This window comes from Panthera pardus, unplaced genomic scaffold (genome assembly GCF_024362965.1).
Source record: "Panthera pardus isolate Hobbes unplaced genomic scaffold, ASM2436296v1 HiC_scaffold_8, whole genome shotgun sequence".
Classification (NCBI taxonomy): Eukaryota; Metazoa; Chordata; class Mammalia; order Carnivora; family Felidae; genus Panthera; species Panthera pardus.
Genome location: NW_026527013.1, coordinates 43,567,352 through 43,593,030, shown reverse-complemented (window position 1 = coordinate 43,593,030; position 25,679 = coordinate 43,567,352). Strand labels below are relative to the sequence as shown.

The following is a 25,679-nucleotide window of genomic DNA, read 5'->3' as shown; positions in this document are numbered from 1 at the left end:
CCATCATTACTATCCTATTCCAGTCCTCCATTATCTCTCCCCTGGATTACTGCAACTGTCTTACAACCAGTTTCCCTTCTTCCTCTTTACATGTCTTTAGGCTCTTCTCGATATAATAACATTTGGCTTTTACTTTTCTTGAGAAAGGAAGGCTTTGGGGCATTATGACAAACTTTTACAACAACCTTGATTAACTGCTGCATGGTTCTCTTTGACTGTCCAAGGTGATTCTGATGTAGGTTGAGGATGGTACACTGGGTGAAAATCAGAGAGGAAATAAAGTTAAAAGAGAGGCAATCCCCTTTGTGATTTTTGTCATCTCTCTTTTATTCTAGAGTTTCAACTTGAGTTGCAACTCAAACACATTATGACTATATACATCAGCAACATGTGTTTTATATCTTGCATATTATTTCTTAGCAACATATATGACACATGGCACACAAATGCATGGTGTCTTCCCTACAAAACAACAGAAAACCACTTGAAGCTTTTTATCTACCATCATTCATGTCCAGGGCCAGTTCAATACAGCATCAGTTCTAATGTCAGAACAAGAATTTGTGTTTTGTTTTATATAACTATATTTAAAGGATACTGATTTTATATTTGAGTATGCTGTATGCATTTCCTTAAATTGTCAAAATAACAACGGGGTATCATAAAATATCTACACTTTTCTTGTTGAATTATAATCTTTCCCTCCCTTCTTTCCCCATTTTCCTTTGCTTTTTTCCTCCCATCTCTCCCCCTCCCTTAACTCTCTGTTTGCTCCCCTCACCCCTGCCTTTCTTTCTTTCCTCTCTTGTTCTCTTGTGAAGCTGTGGACATGAGAGTGCACAGATGACAGCAGGCGCCAGCATCTTCCCTGTTATACATGGGGTTCTGAGCACAGCATGCCTTTGGCCCAGGCAGGTGGGGGAACTGAGAGAAGCAGGCTAGCCATCTGGAGACGAACATATGGGTGGTGTGGCATACGTTCTCACGATTGGCGGCTGGGAGGATCAGAAATAGAACGAGGAGGTTTTACTCCTCTTAATCAAAGAAACAACAACAACAACAAAAAAAACTTGGAAATCAAGGGGGCTACTAATACAGAGGGATCCCAGCTTAAAGGAAAAACATAGTTTTCCTAAATGTTCATACAGTGCTACCTACATAATTAAACTTTTTAAAAATTAGCAGTGTTTCATTTTTATATAAGTATTGAATGGCATTTCTCTCTTGCATCTAATTATTAGCAACAACACCATTATCATTATTTTAATAGCAACTATAATAGCAGGTTACTAAAATACAAACCATTGGGGCACCTGGGAGGCTCAGTAGGTTGAGTGTCTGACTACTGATTTCAGCTCAGGTCATGATCCCAGGGTTGTGGGATCAAGTCCCGCGTCAGGCTCCATGCTGAGTGTGGAACCTGCTTAAGAGTATCCCTGCCCCTCTCCCCCACTCATGCTTTCTCTTCCTCTAAAAATTGAAAAAAAAATAATAAAAATAAATACTAGTTGTTTAATACATTAGCTACATAAATTGTAAGATTAAAAGAATCACCATGGGATTTTTTCTTCCTTCCTGCTGATAGCCAAATTCCATTCAGATAAAATGAAACAGAATCTTGAATAGTGGGTATAAAATAGGTACAAAATAATGCAAAAAATAGAGTTTTCTTTAAAAGGCTCTCCCAAGATGTTATTCCAATCATTAATCAACATTGGTATATCTTTACATTTTTCCTAGGCTAGGAGTCAGGAAACCTGTATTCCAGTTCTAACTTTGATGTTTCCCAGGGCCTTGGGCACATAATTTTGTTTTGGATTCCATTTCCTCATCTCAAAAACAAAGTCATCAAAATAAAAAATCTTTACATTCAGTATTTACGATTCTAAGTTCACTATAGTTTAAAATGAATAAAGTGAATAAGAAAGAACTATTGTATTGTACACTAAACCGAATCGGGAATTATGTCAAAAATATTAAATAAGTTGCCTCAAAAACAAATTAGGGTGGCTAGTCTAATAATGGTTCCATGATGGCTACTTTATGAGCTAATCTTCGATTCTCTATAAAATTGAATGAACAGGGAAGGTGAGAGACATATGTACAGGAAAAAAATGTTACATAGAATATTGGGTTCATTTCTGGGCATACCACTTCCAGAGTTATCTATATTTCATCTAGACAGTGAAAGGAATACTCAGGGAGGGATGATCAAGATTGTAAGGGGTCACAAAAGCATTTAATATAAAGACTGATTAAATAAATGAAGGAAATTATTCCTGAAGAAGGTCCAAGTCAGAATGAGAAGCATGGTGGTTCTCTTCAAATACATGAAGAAATGTTAGGTAGAAAATGAGTTGCACTTCTTTTATGTGTACTAAACAAAGGCTAGTTTTTTTTCCATACATATTTATGGAGTAGATATTATGTCAGACAGTAAGCCAGATGTCAAGGATCGGATATTAAATGAAAACAAATATGGAGCCTACCGTCATAGAAATTTCAGCCACAACCTAATTAATCCTAGAAATAAATGTAAAATGAAACATGAGCTAAGTATCACATAGGAGATAACTGATCTAGTTAGTAAGGTTAGGAAGTGTTGTCCATGGAAGAAAGCATTGTAACTACAATCTAAAACATGAATAAATAAGAAGGAAATAATTTTGCAAAAACTGATTTTATGTATGTATGTATGTATGTGTGTCAGAGGGTACCGATGAAGGTAAGAGTTTTCAGTAGAAGGAACAGTATGTGCTAAAGTCTTATAATAGAAGGGAAAAGGTCTAATTGAAAAACCAAAAAGGTGTTTGGGACATATAGGTTGAAATGAAGCTGTAAAAAGGAGCGAAAACAAACAGGATTTTATAGATCATATTAGTTGTAACGAGAATCCATGGAAGTGTTTCATGTACGAGATGAAGCATGTGATATCATTAAATATTTATTCAGATAAATTCAGTGTTATGGCAATTAAAAAAGACCCAAAAGTGACTGTGGATTAATCAGTTAGGAAGTTTCCCCCTCCAGACAAGAGATAGTAAACACTTGTTCTAAACTAGTGGTGATGGCCATGGGGATGGGCAGAACTGGGAAGAAATGTGGCGTGTTTAGGAATGAACAGCGACAGAATTTTTTGTTGAACTTCACAGTGAGAGAAAAGAAGGATAGCAAGGATGACTGCTGGTTTTCTGGCTTGTACAAGGAGTGGATGGTGATGTTCTTGTCTTTCAATGAGAAGATTACAATAGGGAGACCAGGTTTGGGGACTTGCCCATAGAGATTATGGGTTGAATCCTGTCACAGTGAATTTCTGTGTCATGTTTAAATGTTTAAAACCACTGAGTCCTTACACACACAGAGTGTAGAGAGTTAAGACACAGCTCAGTATTCATGAAAGCGAGAGTGGTGAAAAAGTCTGGGAGAGAAAGGGCAAATGAGAAAAGACCTTTTTGAAAGCAGTTTGGTGATCCTTTCTCCTGATGTTGTTTTAAACCAAGGCTGAGACAAGCATAAAAGAAGCCCTCAGCAAATATTCAGCAAGAATCCCATGTGACATTACCCAGAGGTCTGTATTCAAGGTTAAAAGTGGTACTGGATAAAAAATAAGCTCGTCTGTGTGTTCTTTACTTGGCACTAAACCTCAGTGCCTGCTGATAATTCAAGCTGTTAATAAAAAGAGGTCAATCTTTCCCCCCACATCAACAGTGAAATAAATAAATAAATAAATAAATAAATAAATAAATAAATAAACCGCCATGTGAAGAAATGCATTAAGCAAAATAAGTAAAGAAAGAGCTGAGAAAGGAGAAAACAAAGTCAATGAAAGCTATCGATCAGCGATGCTTAAAGAATGTAAACATTCAATAGTGAAAAGAAAACAGAAACATAATTGTAGAGGCTGTTTAATATTTGCACAGCCATCATTAGAATGCTCACTACAGTTAACATTTCTTGGAGAACCTTCTTCATAAACACAGTATGCCTACAATTTAAACGATGCTTTTTCCAGTTGTCTGAATCACTGAATAAAATAGTTCTGAATTCCCATTGACTGCTAGGACGTTTAAAAGTTATTTTATTCAAAATAGAAACCATAGGACATTGGTGAAGTTTTACTGTTGGTACACAATTCTCCTTTTAATACCTTCAAGTTTTTAAGGTGTTGGTATCTGGCAGTTCACTATGCTGTGGAAAAATTATAACATGTCTTTCTCAAATATCTTGGGTTTATGACAGGAAGATATCACTAAGAAATCAATCATTCTCCAAGTTGAATCTTTTCCAATTTTCCTTCAGAAAGAGTCAGCAACATCAAGCTTTTAAAACGATTATTTCTCTGGTAGCCTATGGGCTGTTAAATCATGCAAATAATTAAATGATGTAATTAAACACATAAAGCAACACTGGCAAAATTTTGTACAGTGAAAATTAACTAGACTTTTACAATAAATAGGCAATTAATGCAAAAGAAAATAGAAATAAACAAGTACATACTGAGATTCTGTTTTATGTGTGATATTACCACCACCAGGGAGAATTTTTTTAATTGTCCTTCTTGGTGGAAATGAGAACAAAGTAACATAAATATTTATATTACTAACTGATCAGTTTGGTATACTTGATGCTGAACAAAATTATTAAGTCCATTTTCTGACACATCTTCCATTAAGAAAAGACACCCACAATGGACTGCATAGAGAAAGAGGGGGGATTTCATTGGCAAAATAAAGGACAATCACAGAGCTGAAGACCTTGGCTTTAGGCAAACTCTTTTTCAACCTCTGAGCACTGGGAGATAAACTAATTGTTACCTGTCCTAGATCTTCCCCTGACCTCCTGTCAAAAGTAGCTCAGCAACCCTACTTGTTTCTATCATTATTTTACTATCCTCCATTCTTTTTTTAATCTATTTTTTAATGTTTAGTTTTGAAAGAGAGACAGACAGAGACCAAGTAGGGAGGGGAAGAGAGAGAGGGAGACACAGAATCCAAAGCAGGCTCCAGGCTCTGAGCTGTCAGCACAGAAACTGACATGGAGCTGGAACTAACGAACCACAGGATCATGACCTGAGCCAAAGTCGGATGCTTAACGGACTGAGCCACCCAGGTCCCCCCTTATCCTCCATTCTTAGTAGCAGCCGTCCTGGTTGATATTAAACTATGTGTTCAAGATCCCTTTCCTCCAAAAGAACTACATTCTTGTCATGTTTATGATATGTCCTGTTTCCTAGAAAAATGATCACACTTTGTAGGAAACAAGTATTTCCGAAAACAAAACAAACAACAACAACAACAACAACAAAAAAAAACCCCACTCATTATGTGCCATGCACTGGACAAAGTGCTTTATATGCATTTTTTCTTATAATCTTTTAATATGCTTAGCTTATAATAAAACACCCAACAAGACTCATTGCATTCGAATGAAACACTCTTCTACTATAAAGCTTTGTTTATATCCCAAATAAGTCCACTTAACTCTACTGGTTGAAATAGTTCCAAATGACTAATTTATCAATAAATGGCTATTTGACCAAATTATTTGACTGTTTTTACTGCTGAATCTGATCAAACACATTAGCAAGAGAATAGAGAAGCAAATATATTTTGATTATACATAAGAAATATGTGTTAAATTAAAAAATAGCTATCACTGCTTTACATTTGTGGTTGTAGGTGTATAATTACTCAGCCCCATGAGAAGAAAAATATCTAAATTAGACTTGTGCTTATTGCTTATGTCTGGAATCAGAACTCTGCATAGATGCTCATTAAATGAGTCAGTGAAAAAAATGTACAGCATGCCGAAAACAGAAGTGACACAAATAAATAAATATTTCAAATGACAAAGCAGGGGTTATAGACTAGATTGTGTTCTTTTCAAATTTATGTATTGAGCCCAAACCTTCATTGTATTTGAAGACAGGGAATTTAGCAGACAATTAAGGTTAAATCAGGTTTTGTAAGGGGAGATTGGTAATTCTATAGGATTGACGTCCTTATATGAGAAAAAACATGAATAGAATATCTCTCTCTTATCATACCCACCCTGGGATGCCCTGGGAGAACACAGCAAGAAAGGGGCTATCTGCAAGGATATCTGTAAGGAGGTCTCACCAAGAACAAAATCAGTGGACATCTTGATCTTGTACATCCAAGCTCCAGAAGTGTGAGAAAGAAATCTCTGTAGTTTAAGTCGCTCACTCTGGCATTTTGTTACGGCAGCCCAAGTAGACTAATACAGTTGGTAGTATAATCTTCCCCCTCATATTGATGAGACAATTGAGGCACAGAGAAGTTAAGTATTTTTCCTGAGGTCACAAAGCTAGAAGTGGCAAGGCCAGGACTTGAATTTAGGAGACTATAACTCCAGAGCCTGTGCTATTAACTATTTAGCATGCTTTCAGGCAGCAAGTAGATAAAGGGATGCAGATACAACGAAAACATGCCATGAGGAGGAATCATAAAAAAAAAAAAAAAAAAATGAGTATGAACCTGGAGAGGTAAGTAAAAGCCAAATCAGGCAGAAACTTTTTTTTTTAAAGTGTCCTATTGTCCTAACTGCACAAGGAAGCCATTGAAAGGGTTTAAGCAAGAAGGACGGTGGGGAAGGATGGGGAAATGGGACCTTGGATGAGATGTGGATTCTGAAAAGGTCACTTTGGTTACAGTACACTAGTTAAAAATATTTAAAACACTTAATCTTGACAGTAAAATAAAAATGGTCATTTAGAGTCTACTTGGCTTTTTTTTTTCTTTTCAATGAGTCAGTTCACTGCCTGACACATCGCTAAAAAGGTAGAACTGTGCTAATACGGCGAAGAGGTGAAACTTCTCCAAAGTGAGTTAGCAATATGAGGTTTGCCTACTTAAGAATCTCGGGTGCAGGTAAACACAGTGCATTCTCCCCCCATTGTTATCAAAACAAATCACCACAAAATTAGTGGCTTAAAACAAAAGAAATTTATGAGCTGACTGTTCTGTAGCATCCCAAGGCCAGTAAAGTATGTCTGGGCTAACTGCATTAGTGCCATAAGGTCATAGGAATGAAGTCCCTACTTCACTGCTGGCTGTCTGACATGGGTCATTCTCACCTTCTAGAGACCTTATTTCCAGGCTACTTACTGACTCCCTTAAAAGCCAATAATGATGAATCTTTGAATCTCTGGATTCTTTTCTCTCTGCCTCATCTTTCTTCCCTGTGGGGAATAAGCTTAGGAATCCCCTGGACTTACACCAATGGGTTGATAACAAGGCACCTTTTCTTTTGTTAATCATCTCTGCTCTAGGCAGCATATAGCCCTATTTACCTGCTTACCTAATTTGGTCCTTCCTTCCTGTGAAAGCCCCTTTCTATAGTACTAAATTGGGGGGCGTTTTCACCCTGAACGCCTAATTTGCTTACCTCATATATGTTTGTATTGGGGGACTTTGCCCTGTCTCTATCCTGGGTGTCTTTGCACCCCCTCTCTATCCTGGGTGCCTTTGCACACCCCTCTCCATATTGGGTGCCTTTTTACCCCTCTGCTGTATCTTGGGGTCCTGATCTTGTTTACCCAAAATCAGGTGTGAGCATCCTATGGCTTTGTACTTCTTTATGCCTTGTTAACCACTGGTGTAAGCCTGGGACATTCCTAAGCTTATTCCCCACACTACCCCACTCTTCTGCCTAAATATTTTGCAGTGGTCCTTTGCTTTTAGGGTCCCCATGTGATTACAGTGGACCCACCCTGATGATCTAAAATTACCTCCCCAAATTGAGATGAGTTGGCCAGTAATCTTAGTTCCGTCTGCAAAATCGCTATACAGCAGTACCTAGATTAGTGTTTGATTGAGTAAACAGAAAAATAAATCTAGGGGGACATCTTTAAGATTCTGATTATCATACTTGGTCCCCATTTTCTATACACGTATACCTTAGAATTAATCATATAAGCATGGAGGATGTTCTTGGACTGACCTTTTGCTTAATTTTAGTTATTCTAAATACATATATTTTTTTATTCTTTCTTTAGTCATAAAATGAGAGTCATAGAAAAACATATTCCCTTGAAAGAAATCTAATGCTAGGGGAGTATATGTCATTACATTTGGAGCCAGTATATATGAATACAGATTGAAAGCATAGAAATAAATTTCTTAATATGATAAATTAAGATATTCTACTCATTCCAATTATCTTTCCAGCAACTCATCATTCCTCAGGATTTCATTTTGCTATTTCAGATACAAATGACATATTTTAATTCAGTCAAACCAGCATTAATAATTTCTTAGCAAAATATGACAAAAATCAAATACACTTTAGATGATAGATGATGGAGCCTGGCAGTACAAACAAATTCTGATTTCACTTATTTTACTATCTATGGCAATACCTCTAGCAATGAAGGGAACAAGGGTATGTCATGGTAAACATCTGTGTCCTAAAGGAAGGAATAATTAGTCAGTATTGGTATTTTGTGTGAGTATTCATGCTTCATCTAAATCAATCTTTGCAAAAATATTCGGAGCTTCAGAGATGCCCTTAAGGCAGCTACCACACGATATCTCTGATTTTGAAGGAGTTAATGTGTATCCCTTAGAAAATAGCTTATCTGAAGGTAACTGAGGTATTTGAGAAAACATTGCTCTCAAATAGAATAAATATGGATAAAAACCAAAAGTGACATTTAATCCTAAATTCAGATAAAAGAATAAATTAAGTATTATTTAATGGACTTCAAATCTATACTACTTTCCCCCTAGGAAAAAAATAATCAGGTAAGATTTAGTAAACAACTAAATATCTTTCTAATTTCAAGCGGCTTTGAAAAATAAGTGAACACTACAACAACTAATAGGAAACTCATTTTTCTTTCCAAAAACAGAAACAATAAATCTAGGAGCCAGTATGAATTGTAATTTTTCAATTTGCCCTATCGTGCTCCCAAAGTCATATGTCTCCATGTTCAAAGCAATCAACATCTTTATGCTCTCTGTAAGGGGTCAGAAATAATGCAGAGGGCATGCTAATTACATGGTCATTATAGAATGTACAACATGTTGATTGATTACTAGACAGTATTGTCTATGCAAATAAGGAGCTGAAGGCCAGAAGTTATGAAACACAAGAATGAAAATGAGGTCAAGAATCCCACATGAGTCTCCTTAACTCTGACTCTTTAACCAGTAAGTGGGGAGGTTATGGATTGAGATGTGTTTCATTTTTGAGTTCATGTTAAATACACAGTGTAACTAAGAGAGCACCAACTTGTTTCTTACATATTATTATGAACATTGTATTTAAGAATAAATATTTAGAAAGCAGTTAGTGGTAGCATAGGAGGAAAATGTCTTTATCCTCAGCCAAATCCTTGTTACTTCTATGTTGCTTTAGAAAAAAATCTGTAACTTCAACCATCAACTCCAAAGTCTATTTCCAAAACAGCAGGTGGTTTCTGAGCATACATTGCCTACAATTCTTTTAGAAAGTCCAAATGCAGTCACATCTACCTTGCATTTACAGATTCACTCATCTTGCATAATACAACTACTTAACACTGAGAAATGCAAGGATAACTGACAATATATGTTTCCTGATACACACTGAAGTTTATATTTTTGAACTTAAAAAATGTAGGTCAATTTACCAATATTTTGATGAACAGTGTACATCCAATATACCTCACACCTATCTATTAGGTGTAACGGAAGTTGTTTGTTCCAAGTCTTACCCATGAGGCTGAAATTATACATAAACATATATATGCGTGTCATTTAAATGAAACTCAAACACAAGAAGACCCAATGAGCAATGCTTGCATCCTACAAAGAATTTAATAACACCACTGGAGCCAACCACTTTATAATGTATATGGGCCTCAGTTGTCTCAGAGTTCAGAATAAATCAAGGGAGTAGACTGCTATTTATGCCTTCTTCAATCTTCAGCCACACTGAGGAGAATAGCTACCTTTACTCAGACCATTTCTCAAGCTGTTAATTCCCTTAAAAAACAGGACTGTGAAAAATGGTACAGCATGTGAATAAGCACAATCCTGCAACACCATTTTCTAAAATAGGACTGCATTTAAGGAGTAAAAAAGTTACAGTGTGTAAGTCTCCTCTAACGTTTCCAAATATGACATCATTGCTTATTAGTGGATTAAATAAATTTATGGCTATATCACTAACTGGGCAAAATTTTGTAGGAAATTATACAAAGGGGAGGTAAAGGTGTACTTGTTAGAAGAAAATGAAAAGAAATGTGTTTTCTTAGTTTTAGTGTAAAATAACTCAGATTCCTAAACATTCTCTGTCAAAGTTTGGGGATATATTCTATATATGCGAACAATTCTAAAGATAGTTTGTTGATGTCATTAAGCAAAACCTCTTTAGAGAAAATCATTTTTTGATTTAAATCCTGGCTTTACCATTTACTAAGAATGTGATATAAAGCTGTAAATATGGATAATAAAATATTTGTTTGTGGAACTCTTTAGGGAATTAAATTAGGTAATATACAAGGAGAATTTAATAGAATGCTTGCTATATATTAGGCATGCAATAGTGTTAGCTAGTCATATTGAGAGACGTAGAAACAAAGCAATTTTAAGACAATAATAGCTAGGTACTAGAGTCGACAGCAAAATTTCACATTGATGCTATTTTGTGTGTGTGTATTTTATATTTATTTCATTTAGGAATTATAAGCTGTATACCCTTGAAAGGACTTTAGACAAATGAGAAAATAAAACAGGAGAAGATAGACTCAATATTACTAAAATTACAATGGACTATTCTTTCTTTCCTACTTACCTTTGCACATAGTATATAAGTGTATAGTGTATAAGTAATCCTTGATTAATAAATAAAGGGATGAAAAAGTGAGTGGATGTATGTATGCATAAATTAAAAACATTCTGGATCATCTGAAAGACACAGAAGGATTGTACTTTCAAGAACTAGTGAGCAGATCGTCATATTCTGGCAATAATTCTAAAGGTAAAGAAAAGTAGAACAACAACAACAACAAAAATGTTTAGTTATCTGCTTTTCTTTTCTTTTCTGCTACAGGAAAGAAAACAGTTAATTTCCCCTGGCATTAAATGTGAACAGAATTTAGAGAGCAAAAGGCTTCTAGTTTCTTCTCCTGGTTTTGCCACTACATAACCATGTGACTTCAATCTCCTCCCAGTTTTAGATTCCTCAGTTGTAAAATGAAAGGGTAGGACAAGGGTACTCCTACAGTTCCTTTTACCTTCAATTTTAAGTAACTTAGATGAAAAAAACCAAAACTGTCTAAAGCCATTGTATCCGGTAGTAGGAGTGGATTGTCTTGTTAAAAATGCCACCTAACTAAGTCAAATCTATTGTACGCTAATGGGATATAACTTGTGATTCTGAGACCCTGGCCACAGCTAATGACACAGGATTATTCACTCATTGGTTAACTGCAGGCAATGGAACTCAGACTGGATACAATCAGACTGACTTCAAATCCCAGCTCTTGCTACTTACTAGCTGTGTCCAGATAATCTATTTGTTCCTCCTCATCCTCATCTCTTAATAAGAGAATAATAATAGCATATATTTCTTAAGTTTGTTTTAAGGGTTTAATGAGTCATTGTCATGTGTTCAGGAATTAGCACGTTACAATAGTTATGTGGCATAAGTTAGCACCAACAGATGCTACTAGTAAGGAAGCTCAGAGTTCATTAGAGGAGTATTCCAGAAAATGGATGGACAGCTGATTTGTGTCTTTAAGCTTATCCTATTGGACAACTCCCTTGATGGCATGAACTATGCCTTTATTTGCTTTTCAACACTAATTCACAACAGATATTTTCAATGCTACATCTGTGTCCCAGGAATGAAGCACAGATGATGGGTTAGTAAGCAAATTAAATATGGACCCTGCCCTCAAAGATCTTGAGCTGGATAGAAATGAACAAAATAGTCTATGGCCATACCACCCCGAATGCGCCCGATCTTGTCTGATATCGGAAGCTAAGCAGGGTTGGGCCTGGTTAGTACTTGGATGGGAGAAATGCACAAAATAATCCAACAGGTAAATGCCTTAATTACATTAGATTACTTCATTTGTTTTACATGAGTAGTAAATACAGAAGATTATAACCAATTTTCTGCTTATAAATATTTAAGAAGATACACAGTAAAAACAAATTAATTCTTTAATATGGATACATGTGTCACTTAAACTAATACAATGCATGGCTCTGCCCTCTGCCTTCATATTTTTTCTAAGGAAGTTAACTTGGGCTACCTCCTTCAAGATGGCCTGGGAAAACCACTTTGGAATACTAATGTTGGGTATTTTTCCATTCAAACAACACTACTCAGCACTGTTCTATATACTAGGGATACTTAAATGAACAAGTCAGAAAAGATTCTTATTCTTGAGAAACTTATGTACTATTTTGGAAAGACAGACAATTAAGTAGTAAATAAATAAATACATAAATATGAAGAGCTACTTATAGTAAACATACTTTGCAATTTAAAAATAGGTCATTGATGATACAGAATCATGTGCATTGGTAGCTGTATTAGGTTGAGTGGTTAAGAAATAAGTCTCTTGAAGGAAATGACGTTTAAAATGGAAGCTGACTGATGAAAAGCAGCTATTAGTGAGAGGCACTCAATGAGGAAGAAAATCCCAGACAGAGAAAGAAGCTAGTGCAAAGGCCTGGAAGTAGAAATAGCATGTTGTAGCAAGAGAAAACTCAGTGAGGCTGGAATGCTCTAGTCAAGAAGTAGGAAGAAAGCGGTTTCTGGTTGTGCCACCTGCTCCTTGCCAGGTCTGGTCCCCTCTCTGCCTGGACAAAGGTAGGACAAGTGCTAGGACCCAGCACCCGAGCACCACTCCCACCGTTAGCATGTTCCCCACTACTGCCTCTGGAACTTCGCCCAATCTCCTAACCACCCCCATTCTTTTAGGGTCCTATCTCCCTGAACCCACTGCAGTGCCTATATCCCCTGCACCCCCAAAGGCCTTCCCTACCACTGGTGACTTCCCAGTGGAAGTTCTTTCCCTCCCTCCATGTCCCACACAGTGATGAGGGTCTCCCCTGGGAGTGCTAGACACTGAAATAACCAAAGGACAGTAGGGTCCCCTAGACTGACCCCTGAAAATGTCACTGGCAAATGGCAGGGAGATATGCCAAATGTCCTGCTTTACCCTATGCTTTGTTATCTTCCAATGGCCAATTGCCAAATGGCCTCCAACTAGACTACTTAAACAGCTGAGTTTGACTTTCATCAACAGAGATTTCCTGTAGAGATCCCCAAATCAAACTCAGGAAGGCCCTCCTGAAAAGATACCAGCTTAAGACCTAAACAACACTGGGAAATGTGACTTCCGTCACAATTTTTCCAACTATCATCAACATTTGCGATCACTGCCAAGACCACAGTGGTATGTACAGTGTGGAGATGCCCCAGAGACATACAACATCAGCAGGCATCAACCTTAGGAACAGACCGCAGTAACAGTGGGTGTGGGGAGAAGAGAGCTTCTTTCTACCTCATGGCTCCAGGTCTTGCTTCTTAGTACTATGGGGACCTCAGGATAAGGTGTCATTTGTATTCTGCACAGTGTCCTCTGGCTGACTTCGAGATCTTCAATTCAAGGTGAAGATACAGCCTAAGCTGCAAAGAACCACCCCATGCCCGAGGTGATGGTTTCAGAGGGAGTGGTAGTTTCTAATGCACACAAAAGCCTTGGCATCAGTAGCCTGAGACTGGGCTCAGTTCTTCCTCTCCTACCACCTGCAGCTGTATAACAAGCACATGCTGCCTTGTGGAGGAAGAGGGCAAGGAGACAATGTGCAAAAGAATGGACCAACTACTTTTGCAACATGGAGAAGAAATATGCCTTGGGCTTTATAGAAGCAGGAGACTGTGGTCCTTCCTGGAGCAAACATGAAGATCAGAGAAGAGACTCGCTGAAAGAAAGAGGGGGAGAGAGAGAAAGAAAGAAAGAGAGAGTGAGAGAGCGAGAGAGACAGAGAGAGAGAGAGAGAAAGAAAGAAAGAAAGAAAGAAAGAAAGAAAGAAAGAAGGAAAGAAAGGAATAGATGATAGATATAGATATATAGATATAGATATTGATATAGATTTTTTTGAGAGAGAGAGGGAGAGAGGAGGAGGGGCAGGGGAGAGAGAATAATCTCAAGCAGGCTCCACAAACAGCACAGAGTCCACTGCAGAGCCCTACTCTGGGTGAGATCTCAAGACTGTGAGATCAGGACCTGAGCCAAAATCAAGAGTCAGAGACTTAACAGACTGAACCACCCAGGCACCCTAGGAAATACCTTCCTATTATTATAAACTCCTAGATAATCAGGATTATTATGTGTAATAAGTACCCCACTCAAAGTGACTTAAGAAAACCTACAGTGGAACAGGCTCATATGCTTAAAATCCCAGAAGTAGATTTGGGGGCGGGCGGGGGAGGAGAAGGAGAATAAGAAGAGGAGGAGGAAGATGAAGAAGTTGTTTTTTAAATCTTTTTTTTTTCTCCAGATGCTCAAAGAATGGTAAGCCTCCATTTCTCTCCATATTGTGGCTGTGCTTTCATTGTATTGGTTTTCTTTTCTCTAATCAGGGCCTAGACTGACAGCTGCAGCCTTACTTTCTGCTCCAACCTCCTTAGCAACTGATCCCATTAGCAAGGAATGAGTTATTGGACTAACTTGGATCCTACACTCATCTCTGAACTAAGCATTATAACTGTGGGTTCAAATATGCCCTTCAGATTGGGGTCACTCGACTCTGTCTGAAAAAGATCAAGAGAACGTTCTGCCCCCCCAACACACATCTACATCACATGAAGTGAGTGGAAGAAAGGAGGTTGAATGTTGAGTAGGTAAAGACCACAGATGATCCACTCCCCACAGCCCCCCATTCCCGACCACACATATACACTCACACGCTCACAGCCCCATAGGAAATGACTACCTCTCTGGGTCCTTCAATAGTCTCAGGACCAGAAGAATGCGATTTGACCTCAGAAGCGTTGTGAAAGTGCTCGGTGACGTTTAACAACCACTTGCAAACAAATGGTGTCTAAGGAGCAGGAAGAGAGCTGGTAGCAATAGAAGGAAAAATAAAAATGATACAAAAGCTGTATGAGGTAGGGACACCTGGGTGGCTCTGTCAGTTAAGCATCAGACATTGGCTCAGGCCATGATCTCATGGTTCATGAGTTTGAGCCCTGCCCCTGGCCCTGTGCTGACAGCTCAGAGCCTAGAGACTGCTTCGGATTCTATGTCTCCCTCTTTCTCTTCCCCTCCCTGACTGGTGCTCTGTCTCTCTCTCTCTCAAAAATAAAGAAACATTTAATAAATAAATAAATAAATAAATAAATAAATAAATAAATAAATAAAAGTTATATGAGGTAGAGAGTGTAGATTTATTCTAAGTGAAATGTATAGCCACCAAAAGTTTTTAAGCAGAGAAAGGACTATCTGATATGTGATTCAGGAACACCTTTCTGTGAATTAAGAAAGGATTACAAAGTAGGAAGGAAACCATTAGCAAGTTGTTTTGGTGCTTTAGGCAACTTATGGTAGTGATTGTATTGGAAATTTTGAAAACAGAAAGATTTGGGATTTATTTTAAAGGTAAAGTCCATAGGAATTGCTGATGCATTGAATGCATGTGGTAAGAAAAAAAAAAAAGAAATTAAGTGTAATTATGAGAATTCTGCTTAAGAAATGAAACAGAAGATGTTTTTATCCAATTAGATAATGACTTACTTGGAGAGGAACAGATTGGATATATAGACCAGCTGCTGACAAGCTTTCTGTAAAGGGCCAGACAATAAATATTGCAATATTTGCAGACCATACAGTCTTGGTGCAACTATTAATTCTACACTTCAGTGTGAAATTGTCTGTAGACAACATGTAAACAAACGGTGTGATCATATTCCAATTTTTTTTTCTTAGAATTATTTGGAAGGTCAGATTTTATTAAAACTGTAGTTTGCCAAAACCTAATATAGACAAAAAAATTGTTCAGGTCATATTAAGTTTGAAATGCCCACCAGACTTCCAAATGGAAGTGCAAGGCTGGGTATATAATTTTAGAGTTCTGAGGAGAGGTCAAGAATTGAGGCCAATAATTGGGATGTAGCAGCATTTCAATGTATTGAATTAGAGCCCCAATGGTGAACATACAGATGAGAAAAAAAGAGAGCGAGAGAGACTCAAGGATAAAGGAAACCCTCAATATTTGAAATGTTGAGGTCAAGAAGAAGAGATCAGGGGCACCTGGGTGGCTCAATTGGTTAAGCATCCAACTTCAGCTCAGGTCATGATCTCACGGTCTGTGATTTCGAGCCCCTCATTGGGCTCTGTGCTGACAGCTCAGAGCCTAGAGCCTGCTTTGGATTCTGTGTCTCCCACTCTCTCTGCCCCATTCCCATTCATGCTCTGTCTCTCTCACTCTCAAGAATGGCTCAATGTTAAAAAAAATTTTTTTAAGAAGAAGAGATCAAAGAGATAGGAAGAAAACCATCATTAAGTGTAGCATCCATTAAACAATGGGAAGAAGTGATTTCCAGAAGATGGTGTAGTTGACCATGTTGAGAACTGCTAAAAGCTTTGGTAAAATAAGAATAAAGATGAGACTACTCATTTTGGCATATGGAGGATATTGATTACTAATAAATGAATCTCTGGAATATGGGAAATGAATATAGCAATAAAAGACAATTTTTTCACAAAGTTTGGCTAGGAAAGGAAGTAGAAAATTTGGGTCACGGCAAAATGTGGGATCAAAGGAAGCCTTTTATTTAAGAATGAATGATGGCATGTGCTAAAGTCCACTTGAGTCAGCTAGAAAGCACCAAGGTAAAATATTAAGGAGTTTTAACTTTTGATAACTTGAAATTGGCCATGCTGTATTCTCTGCAGAGAAGTAGGTAAATCCTACAAATTGGGACTTTTTTTTTCCCCAAAGAATACGAGGTGCTGTTATAACTGTTGGTGGCCTGAGGCTATTATAATGCTAAGAAACTGTTATAGTAATCCCTTCAAGATGTCCTCATACTTAAGTTTTTCTGTCCAAATCCCACTATCCAACCACTGTGGGCTATTGCTGGAAACTGGTACAGAAGGAAACTCTGATACCAACACAAGAACTAGTTCTTGGAACACTGACTCTTCATGGTTAATGGGAATGTTTTGATACAATGTGGACCTAGAACCTTAAAAACAAGTCAGGACTATAAAAATCTGTGTAGAATGGGAATTAATCAGATGCTTACTCTCATGACCATCTAACTTTCACTCAGTGTCTGGGCTTATGACCTCCAGTTGGTTCATGGATACTAGGTTTCCTGCTTGTGTTGTTCAAATATGACACTTCTCATTGGTTGCTGATGCTGATGCCTTCCCTGACCCTACCTCCATTTGGCTTTCCCAGTGGAGGTGGGGCAATATGATCATTTTTTTCCCCAACAGTGATCCCTGGTTTCATCTCTTGGTGGGCTTTGCAATTCTCATCTTGATGTTGATGACCTGTTAGGGACTGAATATGTATGTCCCTTCAAAACTTTTATGTTAAAATCCTAACCCTTAATATGATGGTATTAGGAACTGGGGCCTTTGGTAGTAAATTAGGTCACAAGGGTAGAGTAGTCATGAATGGGATTAGTGTCCTTATAAGAAGAGAGAGAGAAGAGCATGCTTCTACTCTCTGCTCTTCGTCATACAAGGATTCAAAGAGAAGATGGTTGTCTATAAAACAGAAAAAGTCCTTGCCACACAACGAATCTGTCAGAACCTTCATCATAGACTTCCCAGACTCTAGAAATGTTAGAAATAAATGTTTGTTGTTTAAGCCACCCAAGCTATGTTATTTTTGTTAGAACAGCCCAAAATGACTAAGATTCAACCTATATCAACAGTGTTTGAGCCACAATTACCCCAGAGAACTTCTGTTTTACAAATGAAAATAATGGTATATACGTGAGACAAACAGAAAATCAAGCTTATTTTCATTTTTAATTACTAGAAAACAGACTAAAACAAATTGCTACCAAGTCTTCAAACTCTATAAATGAAACTCATGCCAGAATAAACAGATGGCCTCCAAGCCTCCTTTAAGAAGCACATCCCAACACAGGCAAGACTCTGTAGCATCCAAGTATGTGCCATAAGGAAGCTTCAAAGAAAACATTTAGGTCTGTGATCCTACCCATTATGGGCTTGTAGGTTTAATGAGTTTGGCATGACCTGTGCATCAAGTCAATTATACTTCTAATAGGGTAGTGGGGAGAAACAGGAGAGGCAAATTAATTTTCCTGAAAGAGCCATACTCCTCTAATTTTTAATGGGTTTCCATAAAATTTCACCCTCACTAAATACCTGGTTGAGATAGAGAATAGAGCAATTTAGGAAGACAGATATGTTATCTCTTTTCTCCAAAAGATCTTTCGATTTCAGGTGAAAGAAAAACCTGCAATGCAAACCTAAGTAATTATCATTATATGTTAATGATTCTAATGGTCAGACACTGTGATTGGATAATGAATAAATTTTCCTTGCCCATTAACCACATCACTCTAATAACTAACAGTAATCTTCAAAAGTGGTAAAAAAAATGAGCGGGGGAGGGAACCTGTTTTCTTTAATTTTATTTTTACTCTTTCCATACGTTTTCTCATTAACCAAGTGCACTAAATTTATATTGCAATTTCATGTTCTTTAAACTATTGGGGAAATATGGAAATTAAGAGGAATGGCAAGAAAGACATTACCAAGGTGAGATGTAAAGAGGAAAATAAAAACAGATCACAAAGAGTATATTTATTTTCATTGATTTGATCTTGTATATCCTCTTGGTGAAGGATTAGAAGTCTACTAAAAAATGTGAGGATCTAGGAAATTACCTGTTTTTAAAAACGTAATCGGTTGTTATAAATCATGACACTTTGTATTTGTACATGACTTACATCATACAATATGCATGCATTCAATGCATTACAGTTCACATGCATTACATTTCCATTATTTATATTTCACAAACGAGGGATGATATCCAGAGATATAGAACTTACGTTGGATAGAAAACAACAATGGCAAAATCAAGACGAGAAAGATCTTCTCAACCTGTTATCACTGCTCTTTCCATTAATTCAACTACCAGTTAGAGATTCTAAGCACCATACTGGCACATATTTATTTATTCAGTTTATACTTAAGAAAAGTTTGAGGCGTTTCTTGGATCCATTCTGTGCTAGTACTGGGTATATGGTGGTGAATAAAACACGAATGGTCCTTCCCTTAGGGGGACTTAGAGCCTCCTTACCTGGAGAGAAAGCAATGACGAATAAAAAAGCATCCAAAAAATAACAAAATATTTAAGATAAATGTCATTTAAAAGTGACCAAGGTGCTCTTAGACAATGAACAGGAGCAGGTCTTATTTGAGGTGGCCAGTAATAAGGGTAGGTTTCTCAGAGGATGTAAAATTTAAGTAGAGAGCTGGCAAATGCAAAGAGCCAGGTATGTGAAAAGTGGGTAAAAAATACTCCAGGCAGAGGGAATGTGTGACAAGGAGAGGGTCTGGTATGTCTGAAAAGCCAAAAGTTGTCCCTCGTGACAAGAATGGAAAGTATGAGAGGGAGACTGTTAGGAGAATTTGGAAAGGCTGTCAGGGGCCAGAAGAAAAATAGTGCTGGATATGGTAAGGAGTTTACATGTTACTGTAGGTTCATTGGGAAGTCAGGGCACGGTTTCCAGGGAGAATGGTGTCATTATTTTATGTCACCATCTTAACATTGCTATGAGGTAAGTAGGACAGGTATTAGAATAGCTACTGGACCAGGGCAGGAACAGATGCAGAGAGCTTTCACTCATATGCTAAAATGGCACGGCCATTTATTCATGAACACTCATCCAGGTTTCCCCGCCTAGCCTGGTAGAAGCAGCCAAAATAAACTTTGAGAAGAGAATGAACACCTTCTGGTTTAAAAATAACTAAATGCTTTCTGAAACTCCACTGTCAAAATACATAAGTCCCAAGCAACAGAGAAAAAGTCAACTTTCAGCAGTGGATTCACAGTGCTCTTAGCTTTAGGGAATTTAAAACCAAAATACTTATGTGGATTTCTGGCAACGGACACATCGTTTACAAGGATTGTCATTGCTTTAAAAAGAGCATGCAATGTTTAATACATAAGCTTTATCCACTGCTTAGTATCATGAGGATTAATTAGTTAAAGCTACACAAATACATTGAGGATAAAGAGCGCTAACATGTCAATACATCATGTTCCTGCTGCTGTAAATCAGACACTCTAAGATTGGAATTTGTTTAGAACCTTTCACTTCCCTGAAGTCAAATTTAAGTTTTGTCTGCTTTTGTTTGCTGTTGTATTCTGAAAGCCTGTAACAATGTCTGACTTGAAATAAATTGCTGGTGCTCAATAAATTTGTGTTCGAGGAAATAAATTAAAATGTGGCTCTAAAAATCCTTTGAAAAAGTGACATTAAGATACTTATTATTTTGAATTTAATTGCTTTCTTATATCACTGATTGTCATTTACACGGCTAGTCCTCTGCATATAAACTAGTGAAAATTAACTGAGTACATATGGATAAATGTGTGCGTGCATGTGTGTGTCATTTATTCAGCACATCGTGAAACAGCGGTAGCATGGCTGGGGAGGAAGGTGTCAAAATGTCAGTGTTTTATTCATGGTCCTTTCTCACCGCACACGAACTTGTAAGGCCAAAGAGAGAAACTCCTTAGAACATGCTTTAGAAATTTAGGATGCATGTTCTAATGTTTATTAAACAGAAATCTTATAAGGATCCTCTTCCTGAAACCTTGATAATTCTATGCAGGATGGTTTTCCCATTTATTGTCTAATTCCTGTGACCGTTTACCTCACGGCAGTGTTGTAAGCTATAAGTAAATTATTTATTTGTCTCCTTTCTGTCTGCCCCAGCAGAATGTAAGCTTATCTTAAAACTAGCACAGATGCTTATGCTCAAGGTGCTGAGGAATATTTGGAGAATGAGTAGACTAGGTTCAGATATGTAACTAAGGATTCTATTGTATAAATCCTCATACCCTTTCCATTTAATATTTACATCATTCATTCTTCAAGGCTTCATGTGTCAGATACTGTATTAGGGTTATGTATCAGGATGCAAATCAATGTGGTTCTTGGAGGAAGCAGCCTGTTAGGGAGGCAGGTCAAAAATAAGAAAACACACATGAGCACAATAATTATAAATTTTACAAATAGTGTATGGGAATCACACTAAATAGGACAGAGGAGGACCTGGGAGTCAGGAAAGATTTGGAAGAAGACAAAAACTCAGTTACGAGGAGATCCTGAAAACAAGGTCAGGGGTAAATGAGAGGCTCCAAAAAGAGAATCCTGAGATTTCAGAGAAATATAAAGAAGGAAATGAGTTTGAAGTTATTAATCAATCAATACACAAAGCAAAGCATGGTAAGCCTGGCTAGGTAAAAAGCTATCAGATAGGGATGCCTAATAAAATATAGGAAAATCAGTTGATTTCAGATAAACAGTGATTTTTTAATACAAGTACATCCCAAATATTTTGTGAGACATATTTATACTAAAGATTTGACATTTATCTGCAATTCAAGTGGACATTCCTTTGTTATTTTCATACATACAGTTGACCCTCATCATCTATGGATTCCATATTTATAAATTCACCTTGCTAACATTTAATTGTAATACCCCAAATCAGTATCTGCGGTGCTGTCACTGTCACTGGTGATAATCAAAAAGTTTAACTCCCGAAACAGGCACTTTCCTAGCTAGAGTTAAACGAGGCAGTGCTCTGGTTGAAACTCTCATACTGTACATGTGTCCTTCTCATCGTCTATCTAGTGTCACTCTTATTTTTGCATTTTTGCATTTAGTGCTCTTGCTGGTGATCTTGCTATTTAACACAGTCCTCAAGCTGAAGTGCTGTCAAGTGTTGCTAAGTCCAAGAAGGCTGTAACATACCTGAGGAGAAAAATATTTGTGCTAGATAAGCTTCCTTCAGGGATGAATTATAATGCTATTGACTATGAGTTCAAATATTGATGAATCAAGAATATATTTAATAAATATGGATATTTATAGGTAATGCTATAAAATGTTATATTTAATTAATATATAAATAATATAATATATAATTCATAAATGTATAAAATATAGCATTATGTATGTATGTTATATATATTCACATATGCATATATATTTATAATTCATAAATGTATAAAATATAAGTTTTATAGCATTATATATAAATATACATATTATATATATGGTATATGGGGTTTTTTGCTTCATCTGACACCCTGACATATCCTGTAGAGCTTCGGAGAGCATGGTAAGGAGTTCAGGTGCCATTCTGTTTCTAGGTTTAATAAGAAGCTATTGAAGTCTAAATATGGAGAATATGTTGGGGAGGGGTCAAATTTGGAAGCTGAGAAAACAATTAATTGACTATTGTGATAGCCAAGAGAAAAAGTGATGATAAACTGACTTAAACAATTGTTGGCATAGATGGGAAATAATATACATTTTTAAAGTTTACTTTTAAGATAAAATAAAACTGCAGACATTGAATAACCATATTCATACATGGTCATAGACAGACTGGAGTGAAGGTTCCAGATGGAGGCGGTAGTAGCTATTGTTTTAGCGCATCATCATGAGATCAAAATGAGATAATACACGGAAAAACAGCTGGTATAATATACACACATGGGAAATACACAGAAATGTTAGCGCATTCTCTCACTGTTGTTACCACTCCACAGACAAATCTTATATTTTGCCATAAATTATTAGCCGAGAGGATTTCTTTTTCATGAAAAGTGAGTTCCAGGATAGTTATTTTTAAAGAGCTCATCTGACATCTTTTTAGAATCAACATAGTTTTCCCATCCATGCAAAGCTATTTACAAGTGCCTTGGATGTTCCCTCAGGTTTAGCGGTATAGGCGCATACTGTCAACTGTCCAAAGATTTCTTAAAATTCCACAGGAATAAACATATAAATATTCAGATGCTCCTGTTCTTGGCCAGCATCAGCAGCATAAGGCACTGAAGTCTGCTATGTGATCCAAACCTTGTAGTCTTTAATTCAACACTAATGGGTGAGATATAAGAACAAACACTTGTTCATGTTCCAGAGTCATCTGCTATGAAATCCACTTGGCAGGTCAAGTTGGAGAAATGTTGACACACAAAATGTTAAATAAAGGTTTGCTTTAAACCTCCATACTTCACAGGGCTCAAGTTGTTTCTGGTTTATGAGTGAAAAATACTACAGGATCAGATGTTATACAGACCCTCCCATTGCTAGCAGGCAAATGTTGCAAGAGTCCAAAGAATATAATATGATGGAACCCTTTCCAGATGTCAAAATAGGGGACAGAATGTCAGAAACTAGATTATTTCGGTTTGGAAATAGCTCTGTGTTAAATGAAATTATCTTAATCAACTAGTTCAGTAATTCAACAACTGAATACACATGAACACACGCACACACACACACGTGTGTGCACATACACACAGACCCAAATCCGTTGTATGCATGAAATGGGTAGCTTAATGTAAAGCAATTTTGGAACATTAAGGGGTGAAAGAAGACACAACGAAAAGGAGAAAGAAAACTCTCGGTTCTAAATATCTGCTCAAAGTTCCCAAAATAAGAAATCTATAACAACTCAAGGGGAAAAGAAAACATCAGTCATGTCTGCTAATCAAATTATATACTCAATTAGGAAAAGGAAGAAGGAAAAAGATTAAAATTCAATTTGACTTATGTGCATATGGGCACATGCACCTGCACATATAAAGGGAGTGAGAAATTGTGGATGGTAGGGAGGGTGACAGATTACATTCCTACTTGAGACATGGAATGCTACTTCGGGAGCCACCAGGGTCATAATCTAGTACCCACAGTGAGATAAAACGTCATGCAGAGTGACTCTATGTTCGTGAATAAGAGTATGTCAGTAGACTTAGAAGGGCAACATCATCCCCTTCAAGGTTTTTGCAAGGATGTTTAACATTTTTATTTAACCCAAATGGACATTATCAGTAGATACAGTGTCACCTAGAGTAAATTTGTGTGGATTGAGGAAGCAGGGAGGAAACATGCAAGACAAAAGCTTTGTTAGGCACAACATCTATACCTCAAAGAGCTTCTGGGATTACAAACTTTTTAGCTTCTTCTGACCCTCTCCATCAAAGTGTTCATTCACACTCAAAAAGCTACTTTCTTCTCATTAAGTATTATTATTTTTGTGATCATTACATTTGAACAGAGTTTTGAGGTTTCCAAGAAATTCTTTCAGATACTGCCTCGTTTTATTTTTCTGCTCTAAATTCATACCACTAAGCATGACCGTAAGGTTCTTTATCACCTGACTTCTACTTTATCCCTATCTTTCCTCAACACTAATAGCATGTAATCCTTTACTCAACCTTTATTCTTTGCCAGTATTTAGAACATTTTTCTCTTTCATCTTCATCCACACGAAGCTTAGGAATTATAGAGGAACAGAAATCAATGTCTCTAAAATGGGACTTCTCAAACTTGGCACTAATGACATTTGGGGCCAGCTAGGTTTGTTTGTTTTGGTTGGGGGCTGTCCTGTGTATTGTAAGATGCTTAGCAACATCTCTGGCTTCTACCTACCTAATGCCAATAGCAATCCCATCACAGTTGCCAATCAGTCAATATGCCAAATTGCCAAATATGTCTGCAGACATTACATTATACAGCCCTTTTCTCTCATCCACTCACCTCGCAGTTATAATCTATACAGAAATGTTGAAAATCCCTTTACAACAATTAGAGTATGCTATAAAAACTGAAAGCCAAGAAACATCTCCCAGAGAATAAAACCATAAGTGTCAAAAATTATTATAAGACTTTTAAATAAAGTTAAATAATTCTCTTAAACCATGAAGAAAGCAAAAATCATTAAAAAAAAAAAAAGACAAAAACAGGTTAGAGTGGGAGAGAGCCAAAGCATAAGAGACTCTTAAAAACTGAGAACAAACTGAGGGTTGATGGGGGGTGGGAGGGAGGGGAGGGTGGGTGATGGGTATTGAGGAGGGCACCTTTTGGGATGAGCACTGGGTGTTGTATGGAAACCAATTTGACAATAAATTTCATATATTGGAAAAAAAAAAAAAACAAGACAAACTCAGAAGATCCACTATGTCTGAGATAATGGAAATAAAGAATAAAAGAAGATAATGAACCCAGACATAGTTTGAAATTTCTACACAGTAAAAATAGAAAGATACTCCCACAAGTATCCTGAGAGAAGAAAATCAAGTTTATGACTAATGAAAAGAATATTAGGTTGCTCATCATCTATTCTGTATGCACAAAGGCAATGGACAGATACTACTTTTGGGAAGACTGAGAAGGAAATGAAAGGTCAAGGAAGGGAGGAAAGAAGGAAAAGATATTTTCAGAGACATGACTAAAAAGAAAAGAATCTCCTGTTTGCCCAATCATTTATGGAGGTAACACTCATAAAAACTAATATCGGAAGACTTTGTTTCTGGGGAGAAAAATCAGTGGGAAAGAAATTATGGTTACAGTGAGTGTTATTTTATTAACAACCCCACTGCAACCAATGAATTTGCAACCAGTGTGAA

At 37.0% G+C, this 25,679-nt stretch overlaps 1 pseudogene; it reads left to right on the top strand.

The window, feature by feature from the left end:
- The first annotated feature begins 3,067 nt into the window (after nt 1-3,067).
- LOC109254660 (atlastin-1-like) overlaps nt 3,068-25,679 on the top strand; it is a 128,248-nt pseudogene continuing 105,636 nt past the window's right edge.